The 26003-nt window shown below is 46.4% G+C and overlaps 1 long non-coding RNA gene and 1 pseudogene across 2 annotated transcripts; one reads left to right on the forward strand and one right to left on the reverse strand.

Annotated features, from left to right (window-relative positions):
- LOC119251201 (class I histocompatibility antigen, Gogo-C*0203 alpha chain-like) overlaps positions 1-1889 on the reverse strand; it is a 6288-nt pseudogene extending 4399 nt beyond the window's left edge.
- Positions 1890-9601: 7712 nt separating this feature from the next.
- On the forward strand, positions 9602-16786 carry LOC119252025 (uncharacterized). Of its 2 annotated transcripts, XR_008553103.1 has the most exons (4): positions 9602-9656; positions 11557-11728; positions 12499-12638; positions 14988-16786. It is a non-coding gene; the product is annotated as an uncharacterized LOC119252025 (long non-coding RNA). The 2 variants fall into 2 exon arrangements; XR_005126696.2 differs by lacking the exon at positions 11557-11728 and having other exon boundaries at positions 14988-16784.
- The last annotated feature ends 9217 nt before the right edge of the window (positions 16787-26003 follow it).

The following is a 26003-nucleotide window of genomic DNA, read 5'->3' on the forward strand; positions in this document are numbered from 1 at the left end:
CATCTCAGGACTTGGAGCTCCTCCAACCCCTCATGCTGCACATGGCATGGTGTATCTCTGCTCCTCTCCAGGAGGCACCACCACAGCTGCCCACTTCTGGAAGTTTCCATCACCCCCAGGCCTGTCTCCACCAGCTCTGTGTCTTGAGTCAGGTTTTCCCCATCTCGCTGCCAGGAGAGGGTGATGTCCGCAGGGTAGAAGCCCAGGGCCCAGCACTTCAGGGTGACTCTCATGGTCAGAGGTGAGATGGAGGGTCACTTGTGCCTTTGGGGGATCTGGGAAGGGTCAAAAAACTCCATTTTGGGCTTTTTCTTTCCTGGACACTAAAGTAGCCTCACTGACCACCCTCCTCAGAAGGAACATGACAATTGGTTTGGAGGGAAGAAGCACAAAACCCAGAAACCAGCCTAGTCTGGAGAATCTGGGATAAACAGGTGAGAGCCCAGGGTAGGAACATACAGGTCTCTAAGAGAACACAGACTTTTGCTCCTGACCTGGTTGGAGGGTGAATGACACAGAAAGGCAGAAGTTCGGACCCAAAAATGTTCTTAGATCAAAAACAAGGCCTTGAAAGAAACACTCATGGTTCCCAGGATGGCTGCTGGGTCAAAAGGATCCAGGGAGAGTTATTTCAGGATGGCCTCCCCTCCCTCAGGAGAGACTGGATTCCTTAACTGTCCAGAAAAGTGGTGTCTTCTGGGCGAGTCTCTCTCTAGCACAGAACATGAAACCCAGGGGACTCTCCCTCTCTGCCCAGAAAGCAGCTGCTGTTCTGCCCATTATTCCATTTTCTCTGTAGTGCTCTAGGAGGGAGTGGGGTCTGAGGCCTTGTGGCCCCTGTTACCTGTGCGCTGCAGCACCTCCTTCCCCATCTCCAGGAGTCTGAGGAGCCATGGGAAGCACCTGCTCTGCACACTGTCCCTGACTTGCTTGGCCCTGCCCGCCGCCTCCCACGCGCGCTGGGTGATCTGAGCCCCGAGTCCGCGGGGGTCCAGGAGCGCAGGTCCTTGCTCAGGGAGATGAAATCCGCGCCGTCGTAGGCGAACTTCTCATACCCGCCGAGGAGGTTCCGTGGGGCCCACTTCACAGCCACACATTTTCTGGAGAGTGTGAGACCCTGAGACCCCACCCGCAGTGGTCAGCGCAGAGGTCACCATGAAGTCACCCCGCCTCTCACCCTGAATAACCCTAAACTGAAAATGAAAGGGCAGACAGGAGAGTCTCTTCCCGGGGGAGGGGCCTGGCAGATCCACCAGCCTCGAGGGGTCAGTGGACCCTGAGACTCGGGACACCCGGCCTTATGGTGGGAATGGGGGTGTGACCTGACCCTGGCACCCCTCCGCGAAGCTCACCATCCTCGCTCTGGTTGTAGCGGCCACGCAGGTCCCTCAGGAGAGTTTCGAAACCACTGTGCGTTGTATCTTTGCCTCTGAGTCTCCTCATCCAGGTCCTCCTGCCCCACCTGCCCTGCCCAGGGCGCCCACAGCTCCACACTCTGGCCTGGAGAGTCGCTGTCGAACCGCCCGAACTGCGTGTCGTCCACGTAGCCCACGGCCAGGTAGTGGGGCTCCCCAAGGCCGGGCGGGACATCGCGGTGTGGAAAATCCTCAGGGAGTTGGAACCTGCGGCAGGGGACCGCCCCAGACTCAGGGGGGCCAGAGCACTCAGGGGAGGCGGGAAGGGACAGAAGGAGCCAGAAACAAGGGGCTTGAAGGGGTACAAGAGGTTGGGGAGGAGATGAGCCTTTCCTGGGGTCCTGCACCTGCAGTGGGCTCATGGCTCCTCCCTCCTGGAGCAACAGTGTCCAGCTGGACACGCACTCACCCTCCGGGGTCTCCATTAGGGCCAGGGGCCCCCAGAGCAGCAGCAGGAGGGTTAGGGGCACCACACTCCATCCAGGGTCCTGGGAGAATGAGTTCAGAGAGGTCCTTGGAGACTTTGTAACTGGAGCAGGATGATGCTGATTATCTTCCCTGGACACCCCCAGGAAATGGGGAGAGAGAATGGGGGTGAGTGTGGGGTCATCAAGGCTGCACCACCCCACAGAGCCTGTGAGAGGGAGACATGATGCTGTAACAGTGTGACATCCACAGACAGGGGAGGCTCCAAATTCCCTTCCCCACCTTAGGGAGGAGTGGATTTGGGCTGGGAGAGGCAACAGCCTGGAGGAATGAAGAAAATAGAAGTATTTTCAGATAATTGTGAATATTGATACTAAATTAAAAACTGTATAGGTGGTAGTTTCTCAAAGGTTATTTTGAGAGTGAAACCTGAAATAACATCACGGAATATTTCCTTACATTCTCTTACATTTCCATAGTCCTCTGGTATGGCTTTTTTTTTTTTAAGGTGATGCATTGTTTCACTAAGTTACATAAATCTTTAGTGCTGATTAAACTAGAGTCAAATTATCAAAAAATGTTTTTTTTTAATTCCAAATTTCAAAAGAAAAACTCGTACTGTAAATTGACAAGTAGTGATGCACTCAATTTTTCATAATTCTGGATTTCTCTGAGAGCTTATATTGTATCTATCACACAAAATTACTGTCATTTGCCAATTGTTGATTTTCTTCAAAAACATTCATTCGGCCTCCCCGTGGCGCAGCAGGTTGAGCGCTGGGTTGCGAAGCTCCCTGCGGCCTCTGCGGTGCCGGTTCGATCCCGCTAGTCCCTGGCCACCGAGGAGGGTCCCACATGGCGCGCAGACCTCTTCTGCTGCCTGCTGCTCCCCTCAGCAGTGTACTTCGGCCCTTCTACCTGCTCTGCTCCCCGCTCTGGCTCTGGTGAATTCTCTCACCCTCCCGCGCTTCTGACTGTACCCAGTGCTTGTATAAACAAAACAAACAAACAAACAAACAAATAAAAAATACATGCCTCTTTAAAAAAATAATAAAATAAAAAGAAGACACTCATTCATTTTGAGGAAAGTGTCTGCTAATCAACCCAATTTATATCACCTTAGTTTTTGTCATCATCCCTTCAGGTAAGATTGGTATTGCTCACAAACAAAAAGATTCTAATTCATCTCATGCAAAATATTTCCCTCAGCACACAGTGCTTGGGAAAGCCACACAAGTGCTCTGTGTGTCTTCCCCAGCACACCACATATTTTAAAATGTGTAGTTTGAGGATGATGTAATAATGAAGATAACTTTTAATACTTTTTCCAGTACATTTTCAAGTGAAACTGGCTTTCATTTTTTTCTGAAGGTAAGTGCTGATGAAGAATTACTACTTCTGCAGTGGTATTATAAGCGCCACTCTTACTAAATTTTACCTCAGCAAATACCAAAAGAGTGATAAGACAAATGGCGTCTAAGTGATGTTTTGAAAACAGTTTTATGTCATGGATCCCATGAAGGTTCTGGGTGACTTCAAGGGCTCCACAGACCACACCTTGAGAAAAGCTTTTCTCAGTGAACCAGGGAGCATCTCCCAAGTGTTCACTGCCTTTGCCTCCTCTTCACTTCCCAGCATCTCTCTCTCTGGCTGGCTCCTGCCTCCCCAAGCTGCTCCCCCTGCAGATACAATGGGGAGTAGAGAGAGGACCCAGGAGATGTGGAGCTTGCACTGTCATGAGAGATGGTCACTGAGTAAAGGTAACAAGGACACGTGTAAACCCCACCTAGCCCTGTGCTGGGAGAGAGGAGCGTATTTATTGTGAAAGCAGAGAAGCAGGAGTGCTAACAGGTTGGACCACTATTATCAATGGTATGAAGAGATGTAAAAAAAAAATTATTAAAAACAAATTAAGTATAAGGAAACAGATTTTATCTCTCATCCAATCTGTCACTTTCGCCCCTGACACATGTTTTCTGGTCCCATAGAACCAGCCTGTCTGCTCTTCCCTCAGCATCCCACCACGACCTGCCCCAGGACTCAGCCAAATTGAGGAGGCCTGTAGCTTAATCTACCTCCTGGTCCTTCCTGGCCCCATCCTCATGCTCACCTGCTCTTCCCTCATTTATTATGCTCTGAAGTACAGGCATCCCCAAGATGTTCAGAAAGGTGTCCCCAAGACAGGCCACTTTGGCATGTGAATTATTTCCATCTGAGCTTTATCAGCGGTTCATGTTAAGAAACGTTTACTACTTTATAACTACCTAGTATGAAAATTGGTGGTCTTACCCCAAAATGGGGTTATTACTAGAAATTAGTTTTGTATCCGAGAAATCTACCTATATGTCAGGGCAAACATAATTGTAGAACATCTGGTCTTCATCATATGAGCCACCCTGTCCTTGCCATGGGATCCCCTTCGCTCTCCTGGAGGTCCCAGGCCCTACTCACTCCTTAGCTCAGGAGACACACCCCCTTTCCTGCAGGGATTTCAGACACTCATTTAAATGTAGATTCCTTATGCATATATAGGTCAAATTTGGTTATTTTCTACTACTAAAAAAAAAAGAACAAAATTTTTGTGAATTTCATGTGCTCAGAATGAAGAGTTCTTGAAAATTAGAGATTTGATCATAGAAATGAATAAATCAGTAGATGAACTGGCACTGGCCATGCTACTCATGTCCTCTCACAAAGGTCCAGGCATGGGGCAAATTCCTGAAGTCAGGAATCTCCTTAGCTGACTCCTGCTAGATTCTTCTCATTTGTTTATGGGTGGCTTCTATTGAATGTGGCAATTGTTAAAATATGCATTTAGAAGTAAATCTGCAAATGCTATATGACCAAATACTAAATAACTAATTGGACAACAGTGGCACTGCTGTGATGCAAACAGTACATTCTCAAATGATGAATAAACTTCTGCCTGAAGGCAGTGATTCAGAATTTGGTTTCATTGTAACAAGTGATATGCTACACTTAAAATCTTTTGGGAACTAAAGGTTGTAAACATTCCCAGCCAAGTCTTTGATGTAGAATTGTGGTCTTTAAAGACAGAGACCATCTGGAGAGGAGTTTTGAGTTAGAGGTAGCAGTTAAAGTTGGAAACAGCAGTTAGTTGACAAGATAATCGGGGAAGTAACAGGTGAAAATATAGCCTTGAGAAAGTAAAAGGAGTTTCCCTTTTTTTTTCCTTTTGAAGCTTGTGGTTAGATAAGGGTGGCACCAGGATTCTTATGTGGCACCAGGATTCTTTGGGTTTTTAATTTTTTTACTACTTTTATTAAATTAGAATAGATTAGTTATAGGAATAAGACATTTTTTGATTTTAGCAGTAATTGGACTTAATTACCAATATATAAGGTGATTATTGTTGTGCCCAAGATCAGCAGACTCGCGAGCATAGCCTCCAAGAATCCAAAGACAGCCGATGCAAACACAAGAGGGAGTTTATTACAGACTTGAGTCTGGGCTCACGGCACCTACCTACACAGTGGCAGATAGTGAGAGCCCCAAACAGAGGAAGCAGGGGTCTTAAATAGGGTCACAAGCAGGCACGAATTTTGAAAGAAGCTGGCAATTACTCATTGGCTACTACAAAGGCATTTTGACGCATGCAGTTACAGTTTCAAACTGATTGGACGGTTAGAGATGCTGTCCCATTTATGGATAGGACTGCCCTCATTGGCGACTGGTATGTTCTGCTTTTTCGTCACCAAGTGGAGTGAGGGTTGTGACTACTGAAACTATCTCCGGAATGCGGCTGTACAAGGACTAACATAGCAAGGTGGAGGATATACAAAATGGCGAAACCTCGGCTAAGCTTGGTTCCACAATTATGTTTGTTAATGTTTAAGATTTAGGAATTTTATAAATTTTGATTAATTAGTAATTTAGCAGTTACAAAGGAATTAGGTTTTAGTCATATAAGTTTTTGTTGTTTAGCTGTTTTTTAGCATTAACAGAATGATTACTGGGCAGTGGAAATAAAATGATTGTTAGTGGACATTTTTTGTGGTAATTGTATTTACATTTAGAACTCAGTGAAATGGCTATTATCACCTCAGCAAGGGGTCAAAGGTCCCCAGGCCGGTTGGCTGTGCTGGGAGCCATGCTACTCAGGTCCTCTGACAAGTGTCTGGGCATGGGGCAGATTCCTGAAAAGTCAGGAATCTCATTAGCTGACTCCTGCTAGTTTCTTCTCATTTGTTTATGGGTAGTTTCTACATTATTAAAATATGCATTTAAAAGTAAAATTGCAATGCTGCTGATCAATTACTGAATAACCAATTGATGGCAAATGGCACTGAATGATAACAACATTATGATAATTGATGGCAAATGGGACACAATGACACAAAAAGTTACTAATTCATCTTTTTATCATAAAGTTAGTAATATGCTACCTGAACCAAACAGGCAACACTATTGCTCTCTATCATCTAACATAAGAGGAAAACTCTTCTGAGGACACAGAAAACTGTAATGAACAGTACCTCTTTAAAGGCCCAGTAAGTCATATATGAATATGTGGTCTTTTGAGGCAAGGACTAAATGGAGAAGGAATTCTTTTAATTTAAAGTTAAAGATAGCAGCTGAGTGGCAGACACAAGCCCTGCTCCAAGTGTAAGAAAATTCCTAATAAGCCAGGAAGTGCCATAGCTAGCTCCTGCTAAATCTTCCTGTTTGTTTAGGGCTGATTTCCCTGGAGGTGACAATTGGTATGGTAGCTGTTAGAGTATACATTAAAGAATAAGTCAATAGAGCTTCCCCTGGTGGCACAGCGGTTGATCCCCTACCAACAGTGAGGGTCCCACATGGCATGCAGACCTCTCCTGCTATGCCCACTGCTCCCCTCAGGAGTGTATTTCGTCGGTCTGCCTGTTCTGTTCCCTGGTCTGGCTCTGGTGAATTCTCTCACCCTCCCACACTTCTGATTGTACCCAATGCTTGTATAAATAAATCTTTTTTTTTTTTTAAAAGAATAAGTCAATAACAATTTTGTGACTGGTCTAATTAATAACCATGGCAGCACAAATAATGCACTTGGAAATAGTCAATGTTACAACTACTGATATGTCACGTATTAACCATTCTGAGAACCAAAAACTATAACCATCTCTGGCCCTGCCTCTGATAAAATGTTTTTAGTTCCTTAAAACAATAATCAGCAATCTTACAGAAAAAGGAATTTTCCCTTGATTTTTTTTTTTTTTAGATTTTTTTTTTTTTTTAAGATTTATTTATATAAGCACTGGGTACAGTCAGAAGCGCAGGAGGGTGAGAGAATTCACCAGAGCCAGAGCAGGGAGCAGAGCAGGCAGAAGGACCGAAGTACACTGCTGAGGGGGGCAGCGGGCAGCAGGAGAGGTCTGCATGCCATGTGGGATCCTCACCGGTGGTCAGGGAGCAGCCGGGAATCAAACCAGTGCTGCAGAGGCTGCAGGCAGCTTCACAACCCAGTGCTCAACCGCTGTGCCACTGGGGAGGCCCATTTTTCCCTTGATCTTAAAGTTAGATATGGAAACCAGGCTGATGAGATAAGTATAGGAGTAATAGGTAGAAAAACTCTTGTGTTAGATTAGGAGAATTCCTCCCTTAATTGAGAGATTGGGGCTAGGGAAAAGTCAATGCATCTTCCTTCCCCTAGATAACTTCCTGTCCTTGTTTCCCCTAGCCCTTAGTTAATCATTCTCTATGGCAAACATAGAAATGTTGGTTTCAGTCACATAAGCTTTTTGTTAGCAATAAAGTGACTGTTTAAGGTAAATGACTACTCTAAGAACACTTTTGTTTAGCAACTGTGCCTTCTTTAAAACAAAGAATAATAAATGTCATGGCCTCTGCAGGAGGGCTGTTCTTGAGAAAGATGTGATGGTTGTTATCTTCCTGCCTTAATGCATATGCTTATGAACTCACAGTTTGCTTGAAATGTACAAATAAAAGGGCTGCTGAGACCCTCAGCAGAATGATGTCTGCACCTGATCAAGTGTCTGTGTCTCCTCACTCCCCCTCCCATCATTCCACATCTGTGCCAATGCTCCCCCATCCTTCAGGAACCCCTGACACCCAGGCTGCTGTGGTTGGCTCCAGGCATGGCCGGTTTTAAAAAAAAATGCCTGGGTTGTTAGTCCTTTTTTTACTTGAAAGCGCTTGCTTATGTACTCTCAAGGCTTGCTTGCTCAAGATGTATAAATAAAGAACTGCTGAGACCTAGGCAGGAGACACTGCACCCTGATCAAGTGTCTGTGTCTCCTCACTCCCCAGCCCCTCATCCCCTCAAGTGGAGATGCTGTCTTTTCCTGCAGGGACCCTGACAGGACAGTTTGCTGGAGCTGGCTTCAGGCAGATGAACTGAAATATTAAAGTCTCACTTCCACTAAATAACGTAAATGGAAAAGAAATGACAAGCAGAGAGAAGACCTACAAGAAAGTGAGTCTATGGACTAGGAGATTCCAAGTAGTTAATAATACAGGTGTCTAGGGCCTCCCCGGTGGCATGGCAGGTTGAGTGCAGTGCTGTGAAGCTGTCCGCAGTCTCTGCAGTCCGGGTTCAATTCCTGGCCGGCCAGGGTGATACCCACATGGCACGGCAGACTTCTGTCTCGCCCGCTGCTCCCCTCAGCAGTGTTTTCTGTCTGTCTGTCTGTTCTGCTCCCTGCTCTGTCTCTGGTGAATTTTCTTACCCTCACACACCTCTGGCCTATACCCCTGTACTTACATAAATAAATCTTTAAAAAAAAATACAAGTGTCTTAAAGAATGGAAAATGGAAATGATGAAAAAAATTCAAGAAAATCCCTGAGCACTCACAGATAAAATGTGCATGCTGGGTGTCCTACCCAGTTCCTCCTACAGAGGATGAGCAGCCCCATACCGTGACCCACCCAGGGACTTTCAGAAAGAGGCTGAAGAAGGACAGACCTTGGGACCCTCAAGAGACAACTCAGGCCTGGAGGCCAGAAGTCCCTGGAGCCAGGCCTGCCCAGTGCTCAGGGGAATCCAGCCCAGAGTCTGTGTCAGGCCCAGGTGAGGGAGGTGCTGGGGGCACAGACATTCACTTCAGCTGTTTGTGGTCTCAGGGGTTACTGTCCACGTCCCTCCTCTAGTGGGCAAAGGACACTAATTGGCAAAGGGGAAACAAAGGTGATGGACACAGAGAACAAGACACAGGAAAATCAACCACATGGGAACAGGGACAGGAGAGAGGCCAAGGGTGAGGTGGTGGATCTGGGCCTTCAGCCCCACCCAGGTGAGCAGGCCCCATGCCCCGGGAGGCAGGACTGAGGCTGTGGGACAGGGGTCTGCCTAGGATGAAGTGGGCAGAATAGCTGGTGTGTGTGATATTATAAGCACGAGGCCAGGGCAGCGATGTGGCAGAGGGAGGAACTTGAATCTGTAGCCACCTGCATTCAGGCAACCCGCATCCGGGGAGCTGGCTCTACCCGCTTTGCACTGTGCCTGATAAGCAGCCATGAAAGAACAACAAGCTGCAAGAGAGAACATCTTTGAAATGCAACCTCACTCCACCTCCCACCAAGGCCAGACTCCTCCTATAAAAGATTACCCTCATCCCCTGAGAGGCACAACTTCTCTGACCTCTGTGGGGGTCAGTGAACTTTACTGGGGCGCAATAAACTTTTTGCCTGTGAGAAATTTAGCCTGGTTTTCCTTTTCTTTACCGTACCAACCCTTTCATCTTGGTGCTGAACCCGGGGAAAGCTGCGTCCCCTGGCGCTGAGGCCACTTTCCCGTCCAAGGACCTCTCCTCTACATTGCAGATGCCTCACATCCACCACCGACCTTGATTCCTGGGGTAAGTCATCAGTCTGACTCTCCTTCCTAGGAGGCCCTCGCCTCTGGCTATCTGGCTCCTCTCCTGACTCCTTGTTTGGTTGGCTGTCTTGAAACCGTGGGCCCACGTCAGCCGACTCCCTGTTATACCTAGACCTGGATTTGGGGACGCCCATCCAGACTAGGTGCCCGGTTTAAGGCAACAGGTGAGTGGTGGAGACATGGCCCTTATCTGTCTGTCTCCTGTCCTATAGACAACAACCGAGAGGTGGAGACATCCCCCTCACTTGTTTGCCCCCTGCCTGTTGGCCAGAACCTAATCTTGGACGCTTCAGTCCTGGGTCCTCTGTCCTGGGTCTATGCCCCCTGTAGGCCAGGTCAGGCTCATGGGACTCTGCGTCCTGACACTGTGCCCCCTGTTGGTTGGGAAAAGGAGCTGGGTTAGCCATGGGCCTGCAAATTCTAAGCCTGAACCGGCCACCCCTCTGGGATGCCTTCTCTCAAACCTCGATTCGCTGGGGCTTAGGCCAGATATGCGCCTCAGCGCCAATTGGAGAATGGCTCTCACTGGCCGGTATACGGCACCTTCAATTTCTTGGTCCTTACCGACCTTAACAACTTCTGTCACCACAATGGAAAATGGTCAGAGATCCCTTATATCCAGGCTTGCTTTCTCTTGCACTGCTGTCCCTCCCTCCTAAAAAGCTGCCACACTTTCCAAGTCCTCCTTGCCAGAGAGTCCTCCCACTCTTCTCCCTCCAGTAACCCCAGCCAGGACAAACAAAAACTGCCCTCTCCGGACCCCCTTTCAGCATTTTCTGATCCTCTAGATTCTCTGTCCTCACCTCCCTCAGCTCCCCAGAGACCCTGCCTTACCTGGAACCTGCTTCAGCCCACCCTCCCTCCATGGCCCCCAACCAATCCAGCCCCCCTCCTTCACCTCCTCCTAGTCGCCACACCTGCTCTCATGATCTTCTCTTCTTTGCCCCCTTAGGGAAGTGGCAGGGACTGAGGGAGTAGTTAGGGTCCATGTTCCTTCATCTCTGTCTGATCTCTCTCAAATCGGAAAGCATCTTGGCTCTTTCACTAATGACCCCACTAGCTACATCAAAGAGTTTCATTATCTTACCCAAGCCTATGACCTGACGTGGCATGATGTACAAGTTATCCTCTCTTCCAACCTGACCTATCACGAAAAGGAACGTGTTTACCAGTCTGCTCCAGACCATGCAGATCAGGTCCACTTGATCGATGCAGCCATGCTCCCCAGCCCAGAAGCAGTTCCCCTCCAACAGCCGGGTGGGACTCCCAGACTGACACTGTCGCGGGCCGCCAAGGCAGGGCTCACCGAGACCATTTTATTACCTGTCTCCTGGCTGGTATCCAAGAGGTGGCACATAAGGCGGTAAATTTTGATAAGCTTAGGGAGATCACCCAGTCTGCCTCAGAAAACCCAGCAGCCTTTCTTAGCCGCCTTACTGAGGCCCTTCAGCAGAACACTAGGTTAGATCCTGATTCACCTGGAGGTGCCACAGTCCTGGCTGCTCATTTCATATCCCAGTCAGCCCCGGATACCAGAAAAAAGTTTAAAAAAGCTGAGGATGGCCCTCAGGCCCCTATCCAAGACCTGCTGAACATGGCCTTTAAGGTTTTTAACAACCGGGAGTAACAGGACAGGACAGATAGAGACCTGTAGTCGCCAAAAGGCTGAGCTTCAAATTCAGGCCTTGGTGGCTGCCTTGAGACCGTCATGCCCAGCTCCTCCAACCACCGCAGCAACTGCCGCCTGACAGAGGATGACAATGGGCCTCCATCAAGAGCCCCTGGGACCCTGCTTCAAGTGTGGCCAGGAAGGCCACTGGTCCAAACATTGCCCCAAATCACACCCTCCACCAGGACCATGCCCCATCTGTGGTATCCAGGGTCACTGGAAAAGCGACTGTCCCTCCGTGCCTGGCTGTGGTGGGCTAGTCCTTCCGGCCCCTGTGACCCTGCCACCGGCGGTCTTGGGTTTGGCAGCTGAGGACTGAAGAGGCCTGGACTCATGGACCCTGATAACTTTCGGGGAGCCCAGGGTAATGGTCAAAGTAGCAGGTAAGTCCATTTCCTTTTTGGTTGACACAGAGGCTACCTTCTCTGTCCTCCCCTCCTACCCAGGTCAGACTTATCCTTCCCAAATCTCGGTTATGGGTATTGACAGACAACCCTCTCAGCCTTGGGCTACTGGACCCATCCTTTGTCAAACAGACAGCAAGCCGTTATTTCACTCTTTCTTAGTCATGACTTCTTGCCCCACACCACTCTTGGGTCACAACCTCCTAACCAAACTAGGGGCCACTCTTTCATGGTTCTAAGACCCTAGCGCTGCTCTCATCCTCCCATTGCTCCAAATATATAATCCTCCTCAGGACTACCCGCTGTCTCCTTCCACTGTCGACCTTGTGGTCTGGGATATCTCTACCTTGGTTGTGGTTGCTATTCACTACCAACCAATGCTGATCTCTCTCAAAGACCCCACCTCTTTCCCAGCCCGTCCTCAGTTCCCTATCTCCCTAACCCATCAGTGAGGTCTCAAACCCATCATTCAATGACTCCAGGACAAAGGACTTTGGGTTCCTACTAATTCACCCTGCAACACTCCCATCCTACCTGTTAAAATGCCTGACGGCTCATACCGACTAGTCCAGGATCTGCGCCTTATTAATGACGGGGTGGACCCCATACACCCTGTTATTACTAATCCTTATACGCTTCTCTCACACATACCTCCCTCGACTACTCATTTCTCAGTCCAAGACCTAAAGGATGCCTTCTTTACTATTCCCCTTGACCCAAAATGTTATCATCTTTTTGCCTTTATGTAGGAGGACGCTGACACAAACACACCTCAGCAACTCACCTGGACAGTCCTGCCTCAAGGTTTTAGAGACAGCCCTCACCTCTCAGGACAGGCCCTCGCCATGGATCTAGCAGCCTGTGATCTCAGTCCTGGCACTCTCCTCCAGTATGTAGATGACCTCCTTTTATGCAGCCCTTCACTGGAACTGTCAATCACTCACACTGCATAGCTCTTAAATTTCTTGAGTACTTAGGGATACTGGGTCTTGTCTTCAAAAGCACAGCTCTCCGCCTCTACTGTTACCTACTTGGCCTTAGGGTCACTCCCTAAGGCCAAACAACTCACTGTTGCTATACGCTCCCTCCTGGTCCCTGAAAATGCTGAACAAATTCTGTTCTTTCTGGGTTTGGTGGGATTTTTCCATCACTGGGTTCCTAATTTTGCCTTCTTGACCAAACCACTATATGAGGCTGCAAAGGCTACTCCCCAGGGCCCCCTCCGGACACCAACCGAGATGCACAGGGCCTTCCTCCTTTTACAGACAGCCTTGCTCCAGGCTCTGGCCTTAGCTCTCCCAGACCCTGAAAAGCCATTCCGGTTATTCACAGATGAACGACAGGGCGTTGCCCTAGGTGTTCTGGTCCAACCCACCGGGCCAGTCCAATGACCAGTTGCTTATCTCTCCAAACAAATGGATTCAATGGTTAAGAGGATGGCAGCCCTGCCTGCACACACTAGCAGCAGCTGCTCTCCTTGCCAGGCAGGCCCTGAAACTCAAACTGGGTCAACTGTAAATGTCAGTTCTCCACATCGGCTCTAGGACTTACTCACCGGGCTCTCTCTCGCCTAATGCCCTCGTGTGTGTTAGACTTTCACACCCTCTTTATCGAAAAACCCTCTGGTCACTTTATCCCAATCTCCTATTTTAAACCCAGCCACTCTGTTACCACAACCTGACTCTCCCCTGTCTTCCCACGCGTGTGCTGAGGTTCTGGAGGAATTGCGGTCACCTTGTCTGGGTCTCACTGACACTCCCCTTCTACATGCAGAAAACATCCTGTTTGCAGATGGCAGCTCCTGTAAAGATCTGCAAGGGAAGCGCAGGGCTGCCTATGCAGTGGTGACTGAACACCAGATCTTCGAGGCAAACTTACTCCCTGAAGGGACCACATCACAAAAAGCTGAGCTTATAGTTCTCACCCAAGCACTTACACTCTCACAGGGAAAAAGGGTCACTATACACACTGACTCTAAATATGCTTTCCTAGTAGCTCATAGCCATGCGGCAATCTGGCAGGAACGTGGTTTTCTGTCCACCAAAGGATCTCCTATCATTAACGCTAAACTTATTTTCAAACTGCTCCAGGCCCTCCAGCTACCAGCTGAGGTGGCCATAGTTCACTGCAAGGGACACCAATCAGACTCTTTGGAGGTGACATGAGGAAACAACAAAGTGAATGAAATGGCCAGGGCCTTGACAAGCCCTGGATAGCCTTCTGTCGCACCTGTTCTGTTTCTCTCTTTATGCTCTATCTCACCCCTCTATAAGCCTAATGAATGGACAAATCTTCTTTCCAAGGGTGGCACTGAAGGACAACAAGGTTGGATTACATTTAACAATAAATTGGCTCTCCCCAAACAGCAAGCCTCTGACATTACCCAAAAGGTACACAAGACGCTGCACATTGGGCCACACTCACTGGTTCACTTTGTTCTTTCACCCTTCACTGACTAAGATTGTCTGGGAGACCTGCTCCCGCTGTCAAACTTGCTAGGGGGAATACGTCCTCCCTCCTTTGTAGGTCATCAAATGAGGGGACATCTCCCAGGACAAGACTGGCAAGTCGACTTCACCCACATGAAGAAAATCACAAGAAAATCAGATGCCTTCTTACTATGGTAGACACATCTCTGGGTGGGTGGAGGCCTTTCCCGCCACTAAAGAAACAGCACAGGTGGTAGCTGAAGCCCTAATTAACCACATCATTCCACACTTTGGCCTCCCTAACACTATCCAGTCGGACAACAGACCTGCCTTTATCTCCAAGATAACCCACTAGGTCTCCTCCTCCTTAAGCTTTACCTGGAAACTACACATTCCCTACCGACCTCAATCTTCTGGTAAGGCAGAATGGGTCAACGGTTTAATCAAAGACCACCTAACTAAACTTTCTTCTGAACTCCACAAATCTTGGATTGATTTATTCCCACTAGCCCTAATGCGCATCTGGACCACCCCACCGTGGCCCTATTTCTGAGCCCGTTTGAACTAATGTATGGCAGACCTTTTCTCATTAACCAGAACAGAAGGGCTCTGGAGCTCCTAACAGCCGGAAAAGGGGGTACCTGCTTATTCCTCAAAAAAGCTCTCACAATTGGCAAAAGACCTTGAACATCAGGTACATCTCCCCTTTTGCCTGGCTGAGTAGCCCTCTGGCTGCATGGTTACTCTCCCTGGTGGGACCACTAATTCTAATTTTGTTATTTTTTCTCCTTGCCCTTTGTATGCTCCAGTTCATCCAAGCCGCATTCGAGAGATGACTCACACCACCTTCAACCAACTACACCCTACTCAAGCCTCCCCACCAGTGAGCCAGGCCATTGACCTTGTTTTTTGACCTCTCTTCCTCACATTGCTCCACATCAGCAGGAAGTAGCCAGAAAGAATCCTTCACCCTTTATCCTATAACTAAAAGGTCAGAATGTAAGGTCATCGATGAGGCAGAGGGAAGAACTTGAAACTGAGACCACCTGCATCCCGGCAACCTGCATCCTGGGAGTTGGCTCTACCTGGTTTGCACTGTGCCTGATAAGCAGCCATGAAAGAACAAGCGGCAAGAGAGAACAACTTTGTAAAGCAACCTTACTCCACCTCCCACCAAGGCCAGACTCCGTCCTATAAAAGATTACCCTGTGAGAAATTTAGCCTGGCTTTCCTTTTCTTTACTGTACCAACCCTTTCAATTGTTATAAGGCAGGGAGAGGGGCAGCCCAGAGCCCGCAAACCTGCCTGCTTTAGATAAGTTCTGCCATCTGCCGCATCAACACAGAACATGTAAGATTTTAATGGGAAGGAACTTTAATACAATTAGTAAACAATACAGGAAAGGCGAAGAATATAGTTTCTAAATTAAGCATCCAAAGTTACCCATCCCCTCTTGGGTAAAACTCTACCCAAATGGAATTGGCCCAGAGCAAGGCCCCAAAGCCTGCCACAAGTCTAAAGCTACTTCTAGTGGGGACGCACAGAAAAGGGTCAGAAATAGCCAGACAAGTCTTCTAGGAAAAGAGCAAAATCAAAATCAAGATAAAAGCTGCCATTGTCACCTCCCCACGGGTGTCTCACCCACATCTGTGTCCAGTCCACAACCAAGAAGCAAGCACAGTTTCTTCATGTGTCTCTTGGCTCCATGTGCCTGCTCAAGTTCTCCTTCCGGCTCCATCCTGCTTCCTTCCTTCTTCAGCTCTTGAGTTAAATTCCAAACCTCGGATTTCTAGTGAGAGTCCAGGAACAAACAATTTACAAAATAAGCTCTTAATCTGTCTCTTCTCCTGTACACCTCATGGTTCACAAAAATAATTAAAGTCGGGCCTCCCTGGTGGCACAAGGGGGTAAGCACCGCACTATGAAGCAATCCGCACCCAATGCAGCATGAGTTTGATCCCCGGCCGGCCAGAGAGGAACCCACATGGCACAGCAGACCTTGCCCGCTGCTCCCCTCAGCAGTGTATTTCAGTTGATCTGCCTGCTCTGTTCCCCACTCTGTCTCTGGTGAATCTTCTCCCCCCCCCACCCCCGCATCTCTGGTCTGTACCCCAGCTCTTGTATGCATAAATAAAGAAATCTTTAAAAAAAAAGTTAAAGCCAACAAGTCACTCTTAAAAATACGAATTTGAGATATGTTTTATCTAAAGGAATTGGTAAATACAGCTTGTAAATTTAATCAATAAAAATGTCTCAGTGTTTTCACAGACAGAATAACTACTTCTTGGGTCTCCCTGGTGGTGCAAGGATTAAAGACAGCTGTCGGGACTATTGCCAGCCTCTGCAGTGCAAGTTGTATCCACAGCTGGCCAGGGTACAGCCAACCTCTCCTGCCTACATGCTGCTCTCCTCTGTTTCAGTAGATCTTCTTGTTCTGCTCCCCACTCTGTCTCTGGTGAATCCTCTCACCTGCCATACTTCTGGCCTGTACCCCAGTTCTTGTATACATAAATAAATAAATCTTTTTTAAAAAATAAAAATAACTACTACTTAAAACTAATACACATGGCCAAAGTTTTAAAATGAGAATCAAAAAGTGTGTCTCTCACTGTCTTATGCCGCTGATGGTTTCATTATAAATGGCACCTATATAAATTCTAAGAAAAAGCCCCAAATTTTGAGATGGTGATCTAAAATTTTGGTAATCAAAAACTAGTTCAAAACTTAATGGTTGATGCTGTCTAGGCAGGGGTTAGGGCAACCTGGAGGACCATTCTTTGTCTTCTGAATTTGTTGTAGGGACTTCATAGTCAAAATATTCAAAAGCCCCACAAACATTTCTATTGAAATAAATAACATACAGAGCACTGCGCAGCTCAGTGATACACAGCTCAAGGAAAAGTTATAAAATGCAAAACATTTCCAAAGTGAATGCATGCGCACAACTATCAGGCAGAAGCATCCAGAAGGTTTCCCTTTGGACCAGTTACTCCTCTACCCTCAAGAGTGATGTCTACTTTGACTTCTAACAGCACAGATTTGTTTGCCCATTTCAAATTTTATGTAGCAGGAATTATTTGCAGCATTCTATAGTATGTCTGGTTCTTTGGTTCAGCATCATGGTTGTGAGATTGCCCCATGCACTTGTGTGTAGGTGTGGGCCCTCCATTTGTATTGCTACAGAGGGCTCCCTGTACAAATGTTCCACAACATCTTCACCTATTCTGCTATTGATAGACAGTTGGGGAGTTTCCAGTTTTTAGCCAGTATGCCCATGCTGTTATTCACATTCTAGGGTGTGTCTTTCAGTGAACATATGTCCTTATTCCTCCTGGTTACATACTCAGGAGTTCCAATGCAGAATCACTGGTATTCAAATGATCAATATTGGTAGAAATGGCCATATGGTTTTCCAAAGCAGTTGTATTAAATCACACTCCACTCAATAGAGTAGGAACTTCAAAAGTGGTTTCAGACCCATGTCAGTGTCCTGGGCAAATTTTTAAACTTCTCTTAGCCTGTGTGTTTTCCTCTGTGAAGGGGGACTTCTATAAGGACTCAGAAGAAGGTTTACCCTGTAAGGACTTTATCAGTGAGAGCTTGCTCTTTCCCAGAAAATCTTGGGGTCTTTAGAAATCTTTTTAGGTAACATGTATGATGAAACTCAACAAGTTACATGTAGGGCCACCTTGCCCTGTGCTGTCTTCTTGTATGACTGGCTGTATTCATGCACATGGGACTACTTCTTTTTAATTTAAGTAACATTGTTTTATAACATTATGTAAGTTTCAGGTATGCATCATTACAAATGAACATGTGTATATACTACATAAGTTCACCACTAAAGCTTAAATTTATCCTTTACCATACAGCTGATCATTTTTATCCAACTTGCCCTCACCCTTTCCCCTTCACTTTTGCTAACCATTAAATTGGACTTATAGTTGAAAAAAAAAAAAAAAACTTAATGGTTGAATTTGAAGCATGCATACCTTATGGTTATAATATTGGGTATCAATACTTTATATTTCACTGTCTTTATTTTAAAAAGGAAGGACTCAGTATTGAGGAAAAAAAGAGTAATTTGACTTAGTCTACATCAGAAAAGATGTTTGCATTTTGATGATTATACCTAAACTTCTCTTGATAAAATGCTTTTCTAGGAAAAGCCCCAAGTGACTTCTTTCTTTCCCCTTGTACTAGCAAAATTTAAAGATGACGCCTATAGCCGAAAAGGGCAAGTTACTTAGCAGTACTGAGTTCCTCACAGGTATTTAGAAAATGTATATGAGACTTTCTTTCCCCTTGTCCTAGCAAAATTTAAAGATGAAGCCTATAGCCAAAAAGGGCAAGTTACTTAGCAGTACTGAGTTCCTCACAGGTATTTAGAAAATGTATATGAGATTAAGTCTCTGATGTTTCTTGTTTTTCATCAATCTGTCTAGTACTTGCCTAAGAAAGAAACTTGGCTTATGGGACTATTACAATTATCAACTCTGGAATTAATTTAAAATTACAGCCCTGGGCCTCCCCTAGTGGCGCAGGCAGTTGAGCGCCATGCTGTGGGGCTGTCCACAGCCTCTGCAGTGCTAGTTCGATCCCGGCTGGCCGCTGAGGGTCCCACATGATGCAGCAGACCTCTCCTGTTGCGCCCACTGCTCCCCTCTGCGGGAGCCATGCTACTCATGTTGTCTTATTGTAGAGCAACCCCGATACAAAACAGGTTAATAAAAGGTTCATTCACAAGGGAAGGGGAAATGAGGAAATGCACAGCTTAGAGAGAAAAGTGGGAGACAAAGTTTTAAATGAGTCCTACCCGATCCGCAGATCAGAAATCCCAAAATGGCGCTCTGAGAGCTGGCCGCAAGCCAGGAGCCCTGGAGCCAGGAGGCGAGAGATAGCAAGCCCCCCAAGGCCCACGTGTTTGGTTTTTATATCCAACCTGGCTGCCCAACTCCACCCTCAGGTCCCAGCCACCCTCCCTTTGGTGGTGACGGGATTTGTCTTTCCCAATGTCTTGATGGCTTTAGTCTGGAGTGGGGGTGGGGTCCACAAAGTCTGTATGGGATTAGCTCAGGACATCATTTCCCCCTAACAGTCTGACAAGGGTCCAGGCATGGGGCAGATTCCTGAAAAGTCAGGAATCTCATTCGCCGACTCCTGCTAGATTCTCCTCATTTGTTTATGGCTAGTTTCTACCATTGTTAAAATACTCATTTAAAAGTAAAACTGCTAATACTGTATTACTAAATAACCAATTTGATGGCAAATGGCACTGCGTGATACAAATATTTTTTATAAAATTAGTAGTTCTCTGCCAAAAGGCAGTAATTCAAAATTCGGCCTTACATTAACAAGTGAAAAAACTTCTGGGAACAAAAGGCTATAAATATCCCTTGGCCAAGTCTTTAATATGGATATGTGGTCTTTTGAGGCAAGGGCTAAATGGAGAAGGAAATTCTTTTACTTTAAAGTTAAAGATAGGGGGTTGCAAAGCTGCTCGCGGTCTCTGTGGCGCTGGTTCAATCCCTGGCTGCTCCCCGGCCACCAGAGGAGGGTCCCACTTGGCCTGCAGACCTCTCCTGCCGCCCGCTGCTCCCCTCAGCAGTGTACTTCGGTCCTTCTGCCTGCTCTGCTCCCCGCTCTGGCTCTGGTGAATTCTCTCACCCTCCCGCGCTTCTGACTGTACCCAGTGCATGTATAAACAAAACAAACAAACAAACAAATAAAACATGCCTCTATTAAAAAAAATTAAAAAAAAAATAAAAATAAAGTTAAAGATAGCATTTGGGTGGCAGATGCAAGCCATGCTCCAAGTATAAGAAATTTCCTCATAAGCCAGGAGGCACCGTAGTCGGCTCCTGCTAAATTCTTCCTGTTTGCTTAGGGCTGATTCCCCTGGAGGTGACAATTGGTAGAGTAGCCCTGAGAGTATGCATTCCAGAATAAGTCAACAGCAATTTTGTGACTGATTGAGTTGATAACCATGGCAGCACAAATAATGCACTTGGAAATAGTCAGTGTTACAACTACTGATATGTCACGTATTAACGATTCTGAGAACCAAAAGCTATAACCAACCCTGGCCCTGCCCCTGATGAAATGTGTGTAGTTCTTTTAAACAACAATCAACAATTTTACAGAAAAATAAATTTTCCCTTGATCTTAAAATTAGATACGGAAACTAGGCTGACGAGATAAGTATAGGAGTAACAGGTAGAAAAACTCTTCTGTTAGATTAGGAAAATTCCTCCCTTAATTGAGAGCTTGGGGCTGGGGAAGAGTCAGTGCATCTTCCCTCCCCCAGGTAACTTCCTGTCCATTTTTTCCCCTAACCTGGTTAATCCTTCACTATGGCAAACATAGAAATGTTAGTTTCAGTCACATAAGTTTTTTGCTAGTAATAAAATGACTGTTTAAGGTGAATGACTATTCTAAGAACACTTTTGTTCAGCAACTGTGCCTTCTTTAAAACAAAGAATAATACAGCGAAATAAGCCAGAAAGAAAAAGAAAAATACCGGATGGTCTCACTCATAGCAGGAATTTAGAAAACATAAATAAGGGACCAGGAAAAAGACTAATTAATACAAAGTAAAAATCAAAATCAACAAGCAACTATAAACCAGAGACACACTACGGGAGTTGGGGGGGGAGGAGAGAGGCAGGGAGAGGAAGGACTAGAGTCAAAATAAGGGGGGGGGCAATTGTATGGGGAATATAACCAAAATGAAAATGCATACATTGTGCCAAGATGAAAAATGATCTAAGTATTACATATATATATATATATATATATATATATATGATCTTTTATGTTTTGTGTTGATGTGGTGGATGGCAGAACCTATTCAGAGCAGGCAGGTTTGGGGACTCTGGGGGGCCCTTTCCCTGCCCTGTAACACCAGCACAAAGGAATGATAGCATAACAGCTCTCACAATGTCTTATAAATTAAAAATTAAAAACTAGGATGTCATAACTCTAAATTAAATAAAGTGAATTGTGTTAAAGAATGTATTTGAAATGGGTATATTGAAGGCACTGGGAAACATTTAGTGTTAAAATGGCTCTCTTTAAAAAGAAATGTTATAAAAATAGGAAGGCAAAAGAAAGTGTTGAAGGTCTGAGAGAGATATCTGAAAAAAAAAGTTATGTGCTCAAATGACTTGCTATAGAAATATTTAAGTTTAGTATCAATATAGAGTACTTATGCAAAACCAAACTTTAATTTTCCTCTGTAATAACGACTCAAGTATTCTTAAACTGCTCTTGTTACAGGGCAGCCCCGATACAAAACGGGTTCCTGGCTGTGGGTTCCTGTCCTCACCCGCACAATTAAAAGGGACTTATTAATACTCCACTGCAGGCACACACAAAAGGTTAATAAAAGGTTTATTTACAAGGGAAGGGCAAATGAGGAAATGTACAATTCAGGGAGAAAATAGGGAAATAAAGTCTTAAATGTGTCCTACCTGATCCGCCAACCTGGAAACCCAATAGTACTATGAGAGCTGGCCGCAAGCCAAGAGCCCTGAAGCCAAAAAGCTCCCCCAAGACCAACATGTCTGGTTTTATCTCAAACCTGGCTGCTTAACTCCACCCTCAGGCCCCAGCAACCTTCCCTTTGGTGGTGATGGGATTTGTCTTTCCCAATGTCTTGATGGCTTTAGTCTGGAGTGGGGGTGGAGTCCACAAAGCCTGTATGGGATTATCTCAGGACATCCTTTTCCCCTAACACTCTCACTGGTTTTGATAACAAATTAAGGGCTGTTTATGTAATCTAAAATCTTGGTGCTTTTTAACCCTCAGGTTACATGAGAAAAAAATCTTTTCATGTCAGCATTGCGAACCCTCGTCAAAGAAATAGCTCTGTTCTTAAAAATCCTTAGCAGTCTGAGTAATTAATTATTTTATAAAAATCTGTAAGTTGTTAATCCTATGATAACTTCCTTGATACCAAATATTCTAAAATGTTAAAGTCTTTGTCCTAGAAAGTGTTTTCCTTGTAAAAACAAACTGGGTCAATCTGGGTATATTGATAAAAATACACAGCACAATAAATTTTAGTCTTCCTTCCTATTCCTCTATTAGGACAAGACATTGTAACCAAATTCCAAACTAAGTGTATTGGCTCTTCTAGCCACTCCTACAAAAGGTAGAAATAATACAGAAGCCCCAGGTCTCCAAGGTAATGATACCTGACAAATAGACTGCTGTGGACCAGCACAGCAGTGAACGATGAGGCCGTCTCAGGGTTGAGAGACTGCGCAGGGTGGTCAGGGATTCGGCTAAAGAAATGGCAAACAGACACACTTCAAGGGAGAGTGTAAATCTTGAGTGCAGCTTTATTCTAGTCAGTGGTCAGTATATATATGTTTTTCTAAAGGTATAGGATTGTTTATCAGTGAACTAAGCCAGATGGCTCATAGATTTATTATTGACAGGGCAGTGATCTATGTCCGAAGCTACATCTAGACCTATTCACATTCCTAAATAGACAGGCTATTAATTCTTATAAGTATATTTTAGTTGCACTAACTATCACTTACTCGTTTCTACTCATAATTAACTGTCATGGGTGAATTTATAATGCAGTTAATATCATAGGTACTAAAGACAAGCACATAATAGAAGATTATTAAACCAACAATTCTATTATTAATGTTTCATTTGGATTAGCCTGTTTATTAAATTACGTATGTTTTTTAATTAGCAATCAATGACCAGAAAAAGGAAAGAATTTAGAAAGACAGTTGTAGCAGAATAAAGTTTATGGGACTTGAGAAAGCAAGATAAGCTTTATGGCAGCTTTTAGTGGTCGTTATGTCTTAACAGGCATCCAGTTTATTTATGTTTTAGGGAGTTTTGCTGTTCTCCCCCTGCGCGCATGGTTCCTTGCCCACACCGGACCTCAGGGACCATGGCAACAGTCATTAGCCCTGAAGGTCACTGCAGGGGGAGGTGCAGCAATAGACCTTACATTCATGTCTCTAAAGACACCTATTCTGCTTTATCAAACCTTGGCCCTAACAGGGTAAACTGTTAAACATGTTTAAAAAACACCTTTAATCTGCCATTGTGGCGATGGGAATCCCTTCACAAATAAAAGCTGATAATGGACCTGCCTACATCTCCAAAGCCTTTAACTCTTCCTGCTAGAGTGAAATATTCAACATGTGCCTGGCGGCCCTTGTAGCCCTGCAGGACAAGCTACAGTTAAAAGAGCCAACAGGCTCCTTAAAACATAACTTATAAAACAAAAAGGGAATCGAGAGAGCAAGTTGCCCCCACGGGAACAAATATATAAAGCTCCACTTACTTTAAGCTCCCTAAATTGCCATCCCTCCGCCCTAACAGCTGTGCAGGCATCTCACTCCTGCTGAGTCTGGACAAGACCGGCGGTTTGCACCGACCCCGCTGCCAGGACCAGACTGGCGGGGCCTGTCCCATCCCTGACCCGGGATGGGGGCGCTGCTGTCTGTCCCCGCAGGCACAGGCTGTGCGCCCTGACCAGGAGTTGGGTCCCACAGGGGTGAATCCCACTCGGGAGACTCACCCCATTGCCGGCTCCGCGTCTCCCCACAGCCCCAGGGCGCGGGCGGGGACCTGGGCAGCCGCACCCTCCGGTGCTTCCCGCGCTCCCGGCTGCCCTTGGCTGTTTGCGGGTCTCTCCGCGGGGTCCTGGCCTTGCTCCGGGGGCGCCCAGTTTGCAATTCCCCCAGCCGTTAGCTCAGGGTTGCCCACATTTCCTGCCGCAGGGCGTGGTGCCTGTTCTCTACCCTGCTGGATCTCTAGTTTGCTCTTGTTTTTTTCTCTTTTCTGGGCCAGCTTCGTGGGTGGGGCAGGGCCACAGGGTTCTGCTGCTTTTCTCTCTTCTCCTCTTTCATATGCAACTTTCCTCTCCGGGCAATTTTTTAGCACCCCCAGTTTATCTTCTGTGTCTCGGTTCTCACAGGGACCTGCCGCTTTTTCCCCCTATTTATTGTTTTTACAGGAGAACTTACTCGTTTCTTTCCCACCGTGTTGGTCAGCTGACTGTTCCTGAGATCCAATACTTGCCATATACCCGCCTCCCAGGAGAGGACAGAAAAGGACAAAGATTAATCTTGTGGACTCAATGAAGCATCCACTCCACTGAGCTGGGGTGATCTAAAAAAGTTAACAAGTGAAGCAGAAAATACTAAAGCTCAAGGGGACGCCTGAGACCCCAGAAAATCTGTTCTTCTCAATGTTAGCTCACATCACCATAAATTCTAAATGCCTTAATGATACTGGAATTGTAGGTTTTCAGGCCTAGTCTCCCAGCCAGAATGGAGAAGCCAGGAATGATCCCAGGCTGCAGGGGCAGCGCTGAGTCCCAGCCACTTGACCCCCAAGTTCCAGCAGGAACTTCGCAGATGCTCAGGCAAGCAAGCGAGAAGAGGCAGATTTGCTTAGAGAAAGAAAACGTTTATTGAGGAGAAAAGTAACAGAAATAAAGTGGGACTCTCAGGCCAGTGGAACGAGGCCAGGGAGGGGCAAGGAAGCCCAAGTGGAGTCTGGCCTCAGGGAATAGAGACCTGCTTTCTCTGATTACTCTAAAGCTCCACCTGGCTCTTTGTGATTGGTTAGTCCTTGGTGTCTCACTCACTGCCTGAATGTCTCTGCCCAGAACTGAGTGTCTGTGTCCCAGCCCTTATCTTTTTTTCTTTATTGTCCTTGTCCAGGAATATCCTGTTGCCCCTAGTCCTGGGGAGTGTGATTAGTCCCCTTTGGAATTTGTTGCCCTTATCTCTGGAGCCTTCCTGAACTCTCCTGAAGTCCCTGCACTGCCTTGGGGCTGCCTAATTATCCCTAACTTGCCCTAGGACTCATTCCCCCCTCTATGGATGGAGCCCCTAACTGTCGTTGGGACAAAGGATGTCCATCTGATCAGTGACTACTTCCTGCTGAATGCAGGCAGGCGAGGTGGGGATACAGTCAGGGCTCTTCTTCAGGGCGATGGTCTAAGGGACCTTGGAAGAAGGATGGTGGAGGCTTTATAGTGGGTTCCATTTGAAGGACCAGATGGAGTTTGATGGCTTCCAGGCGAGAGATGATCCCGATGAGGGCACTGAGGATAAAGGGCCCAAGCAAGAGAAAAACGATAAAAAAATTAAAAAGTTTTAGTAAGGGAATGGAAAAGGGGAACATCCAGGACAGAAGCTGGGTTTTTAAGGATTTAAGAGTAAGGAGGGCACAGACTCGTGAGTGAGCCCAGCACTCCATGGTGTTCCATAACCACTGAGACTAGGGGATTCAAGGAGCATTGTTGGGCTTTGGCTTGAGGGGTGTTGTGGTTCCATCAAGAAGAGAGGAGGTTCCTTTAATTGCACCCTAAGAGGGGTGGCAAAGACACCTCAGCCTGGCACTGTAGTGTCCCAAACACCTGGAGGGGTTGTAGCCAAAGTGGCAGCATCAGTGAGAATTAGGGCTTCCGTGTTATTCCTGTCTTGTGTAGCAGCAGCTGGGAGAGCCAATCGTGGCTGCTGAGGCTGTTAGTTTGGAATTTAGTCCCCATGTCCTGTCCTAATAGAGGAAGCTAGGAAAGCAAGACTGAAAATATAAACATGTGGCCTTGTAGCGAGCAAGGAAGCAGTGCTATACAGTGTCCTGGCTCAGGCTGGCCATCAGTACTAGTAAGGGGGACAATTGACCAAGGTCAGTCCAAAAATTGGAGTAAGGAAGAGTAAGTGGCCCCTTATTTACCAAAAAGGTGATCTTTTTGTCTGCTGCTCCTAGGGTCATCTGAGTCTTATCCACAGAAACAGTAAACAGGGGAGCCTGTCTCACCTCTGGGCTTCGTC

The sequence above is a fragment of the Talpa occidentalis genome, unplaced genomic scaffold, assembly GCF_014898055.3.
Source record: "Talpa occidentalis isolate TD23 unplaced genomic scaffold, MPIMG_talOcc4v2.1 talOcc4.2, whole genome shotgun sequence".
NCBI classification, from domain to species: domain Eukaryota; kingdom Metazoa; phylum Chordata; class Mammalia; order Eulipotyphla; family Talpidae; genus Talpa; species Talpa occidentalis.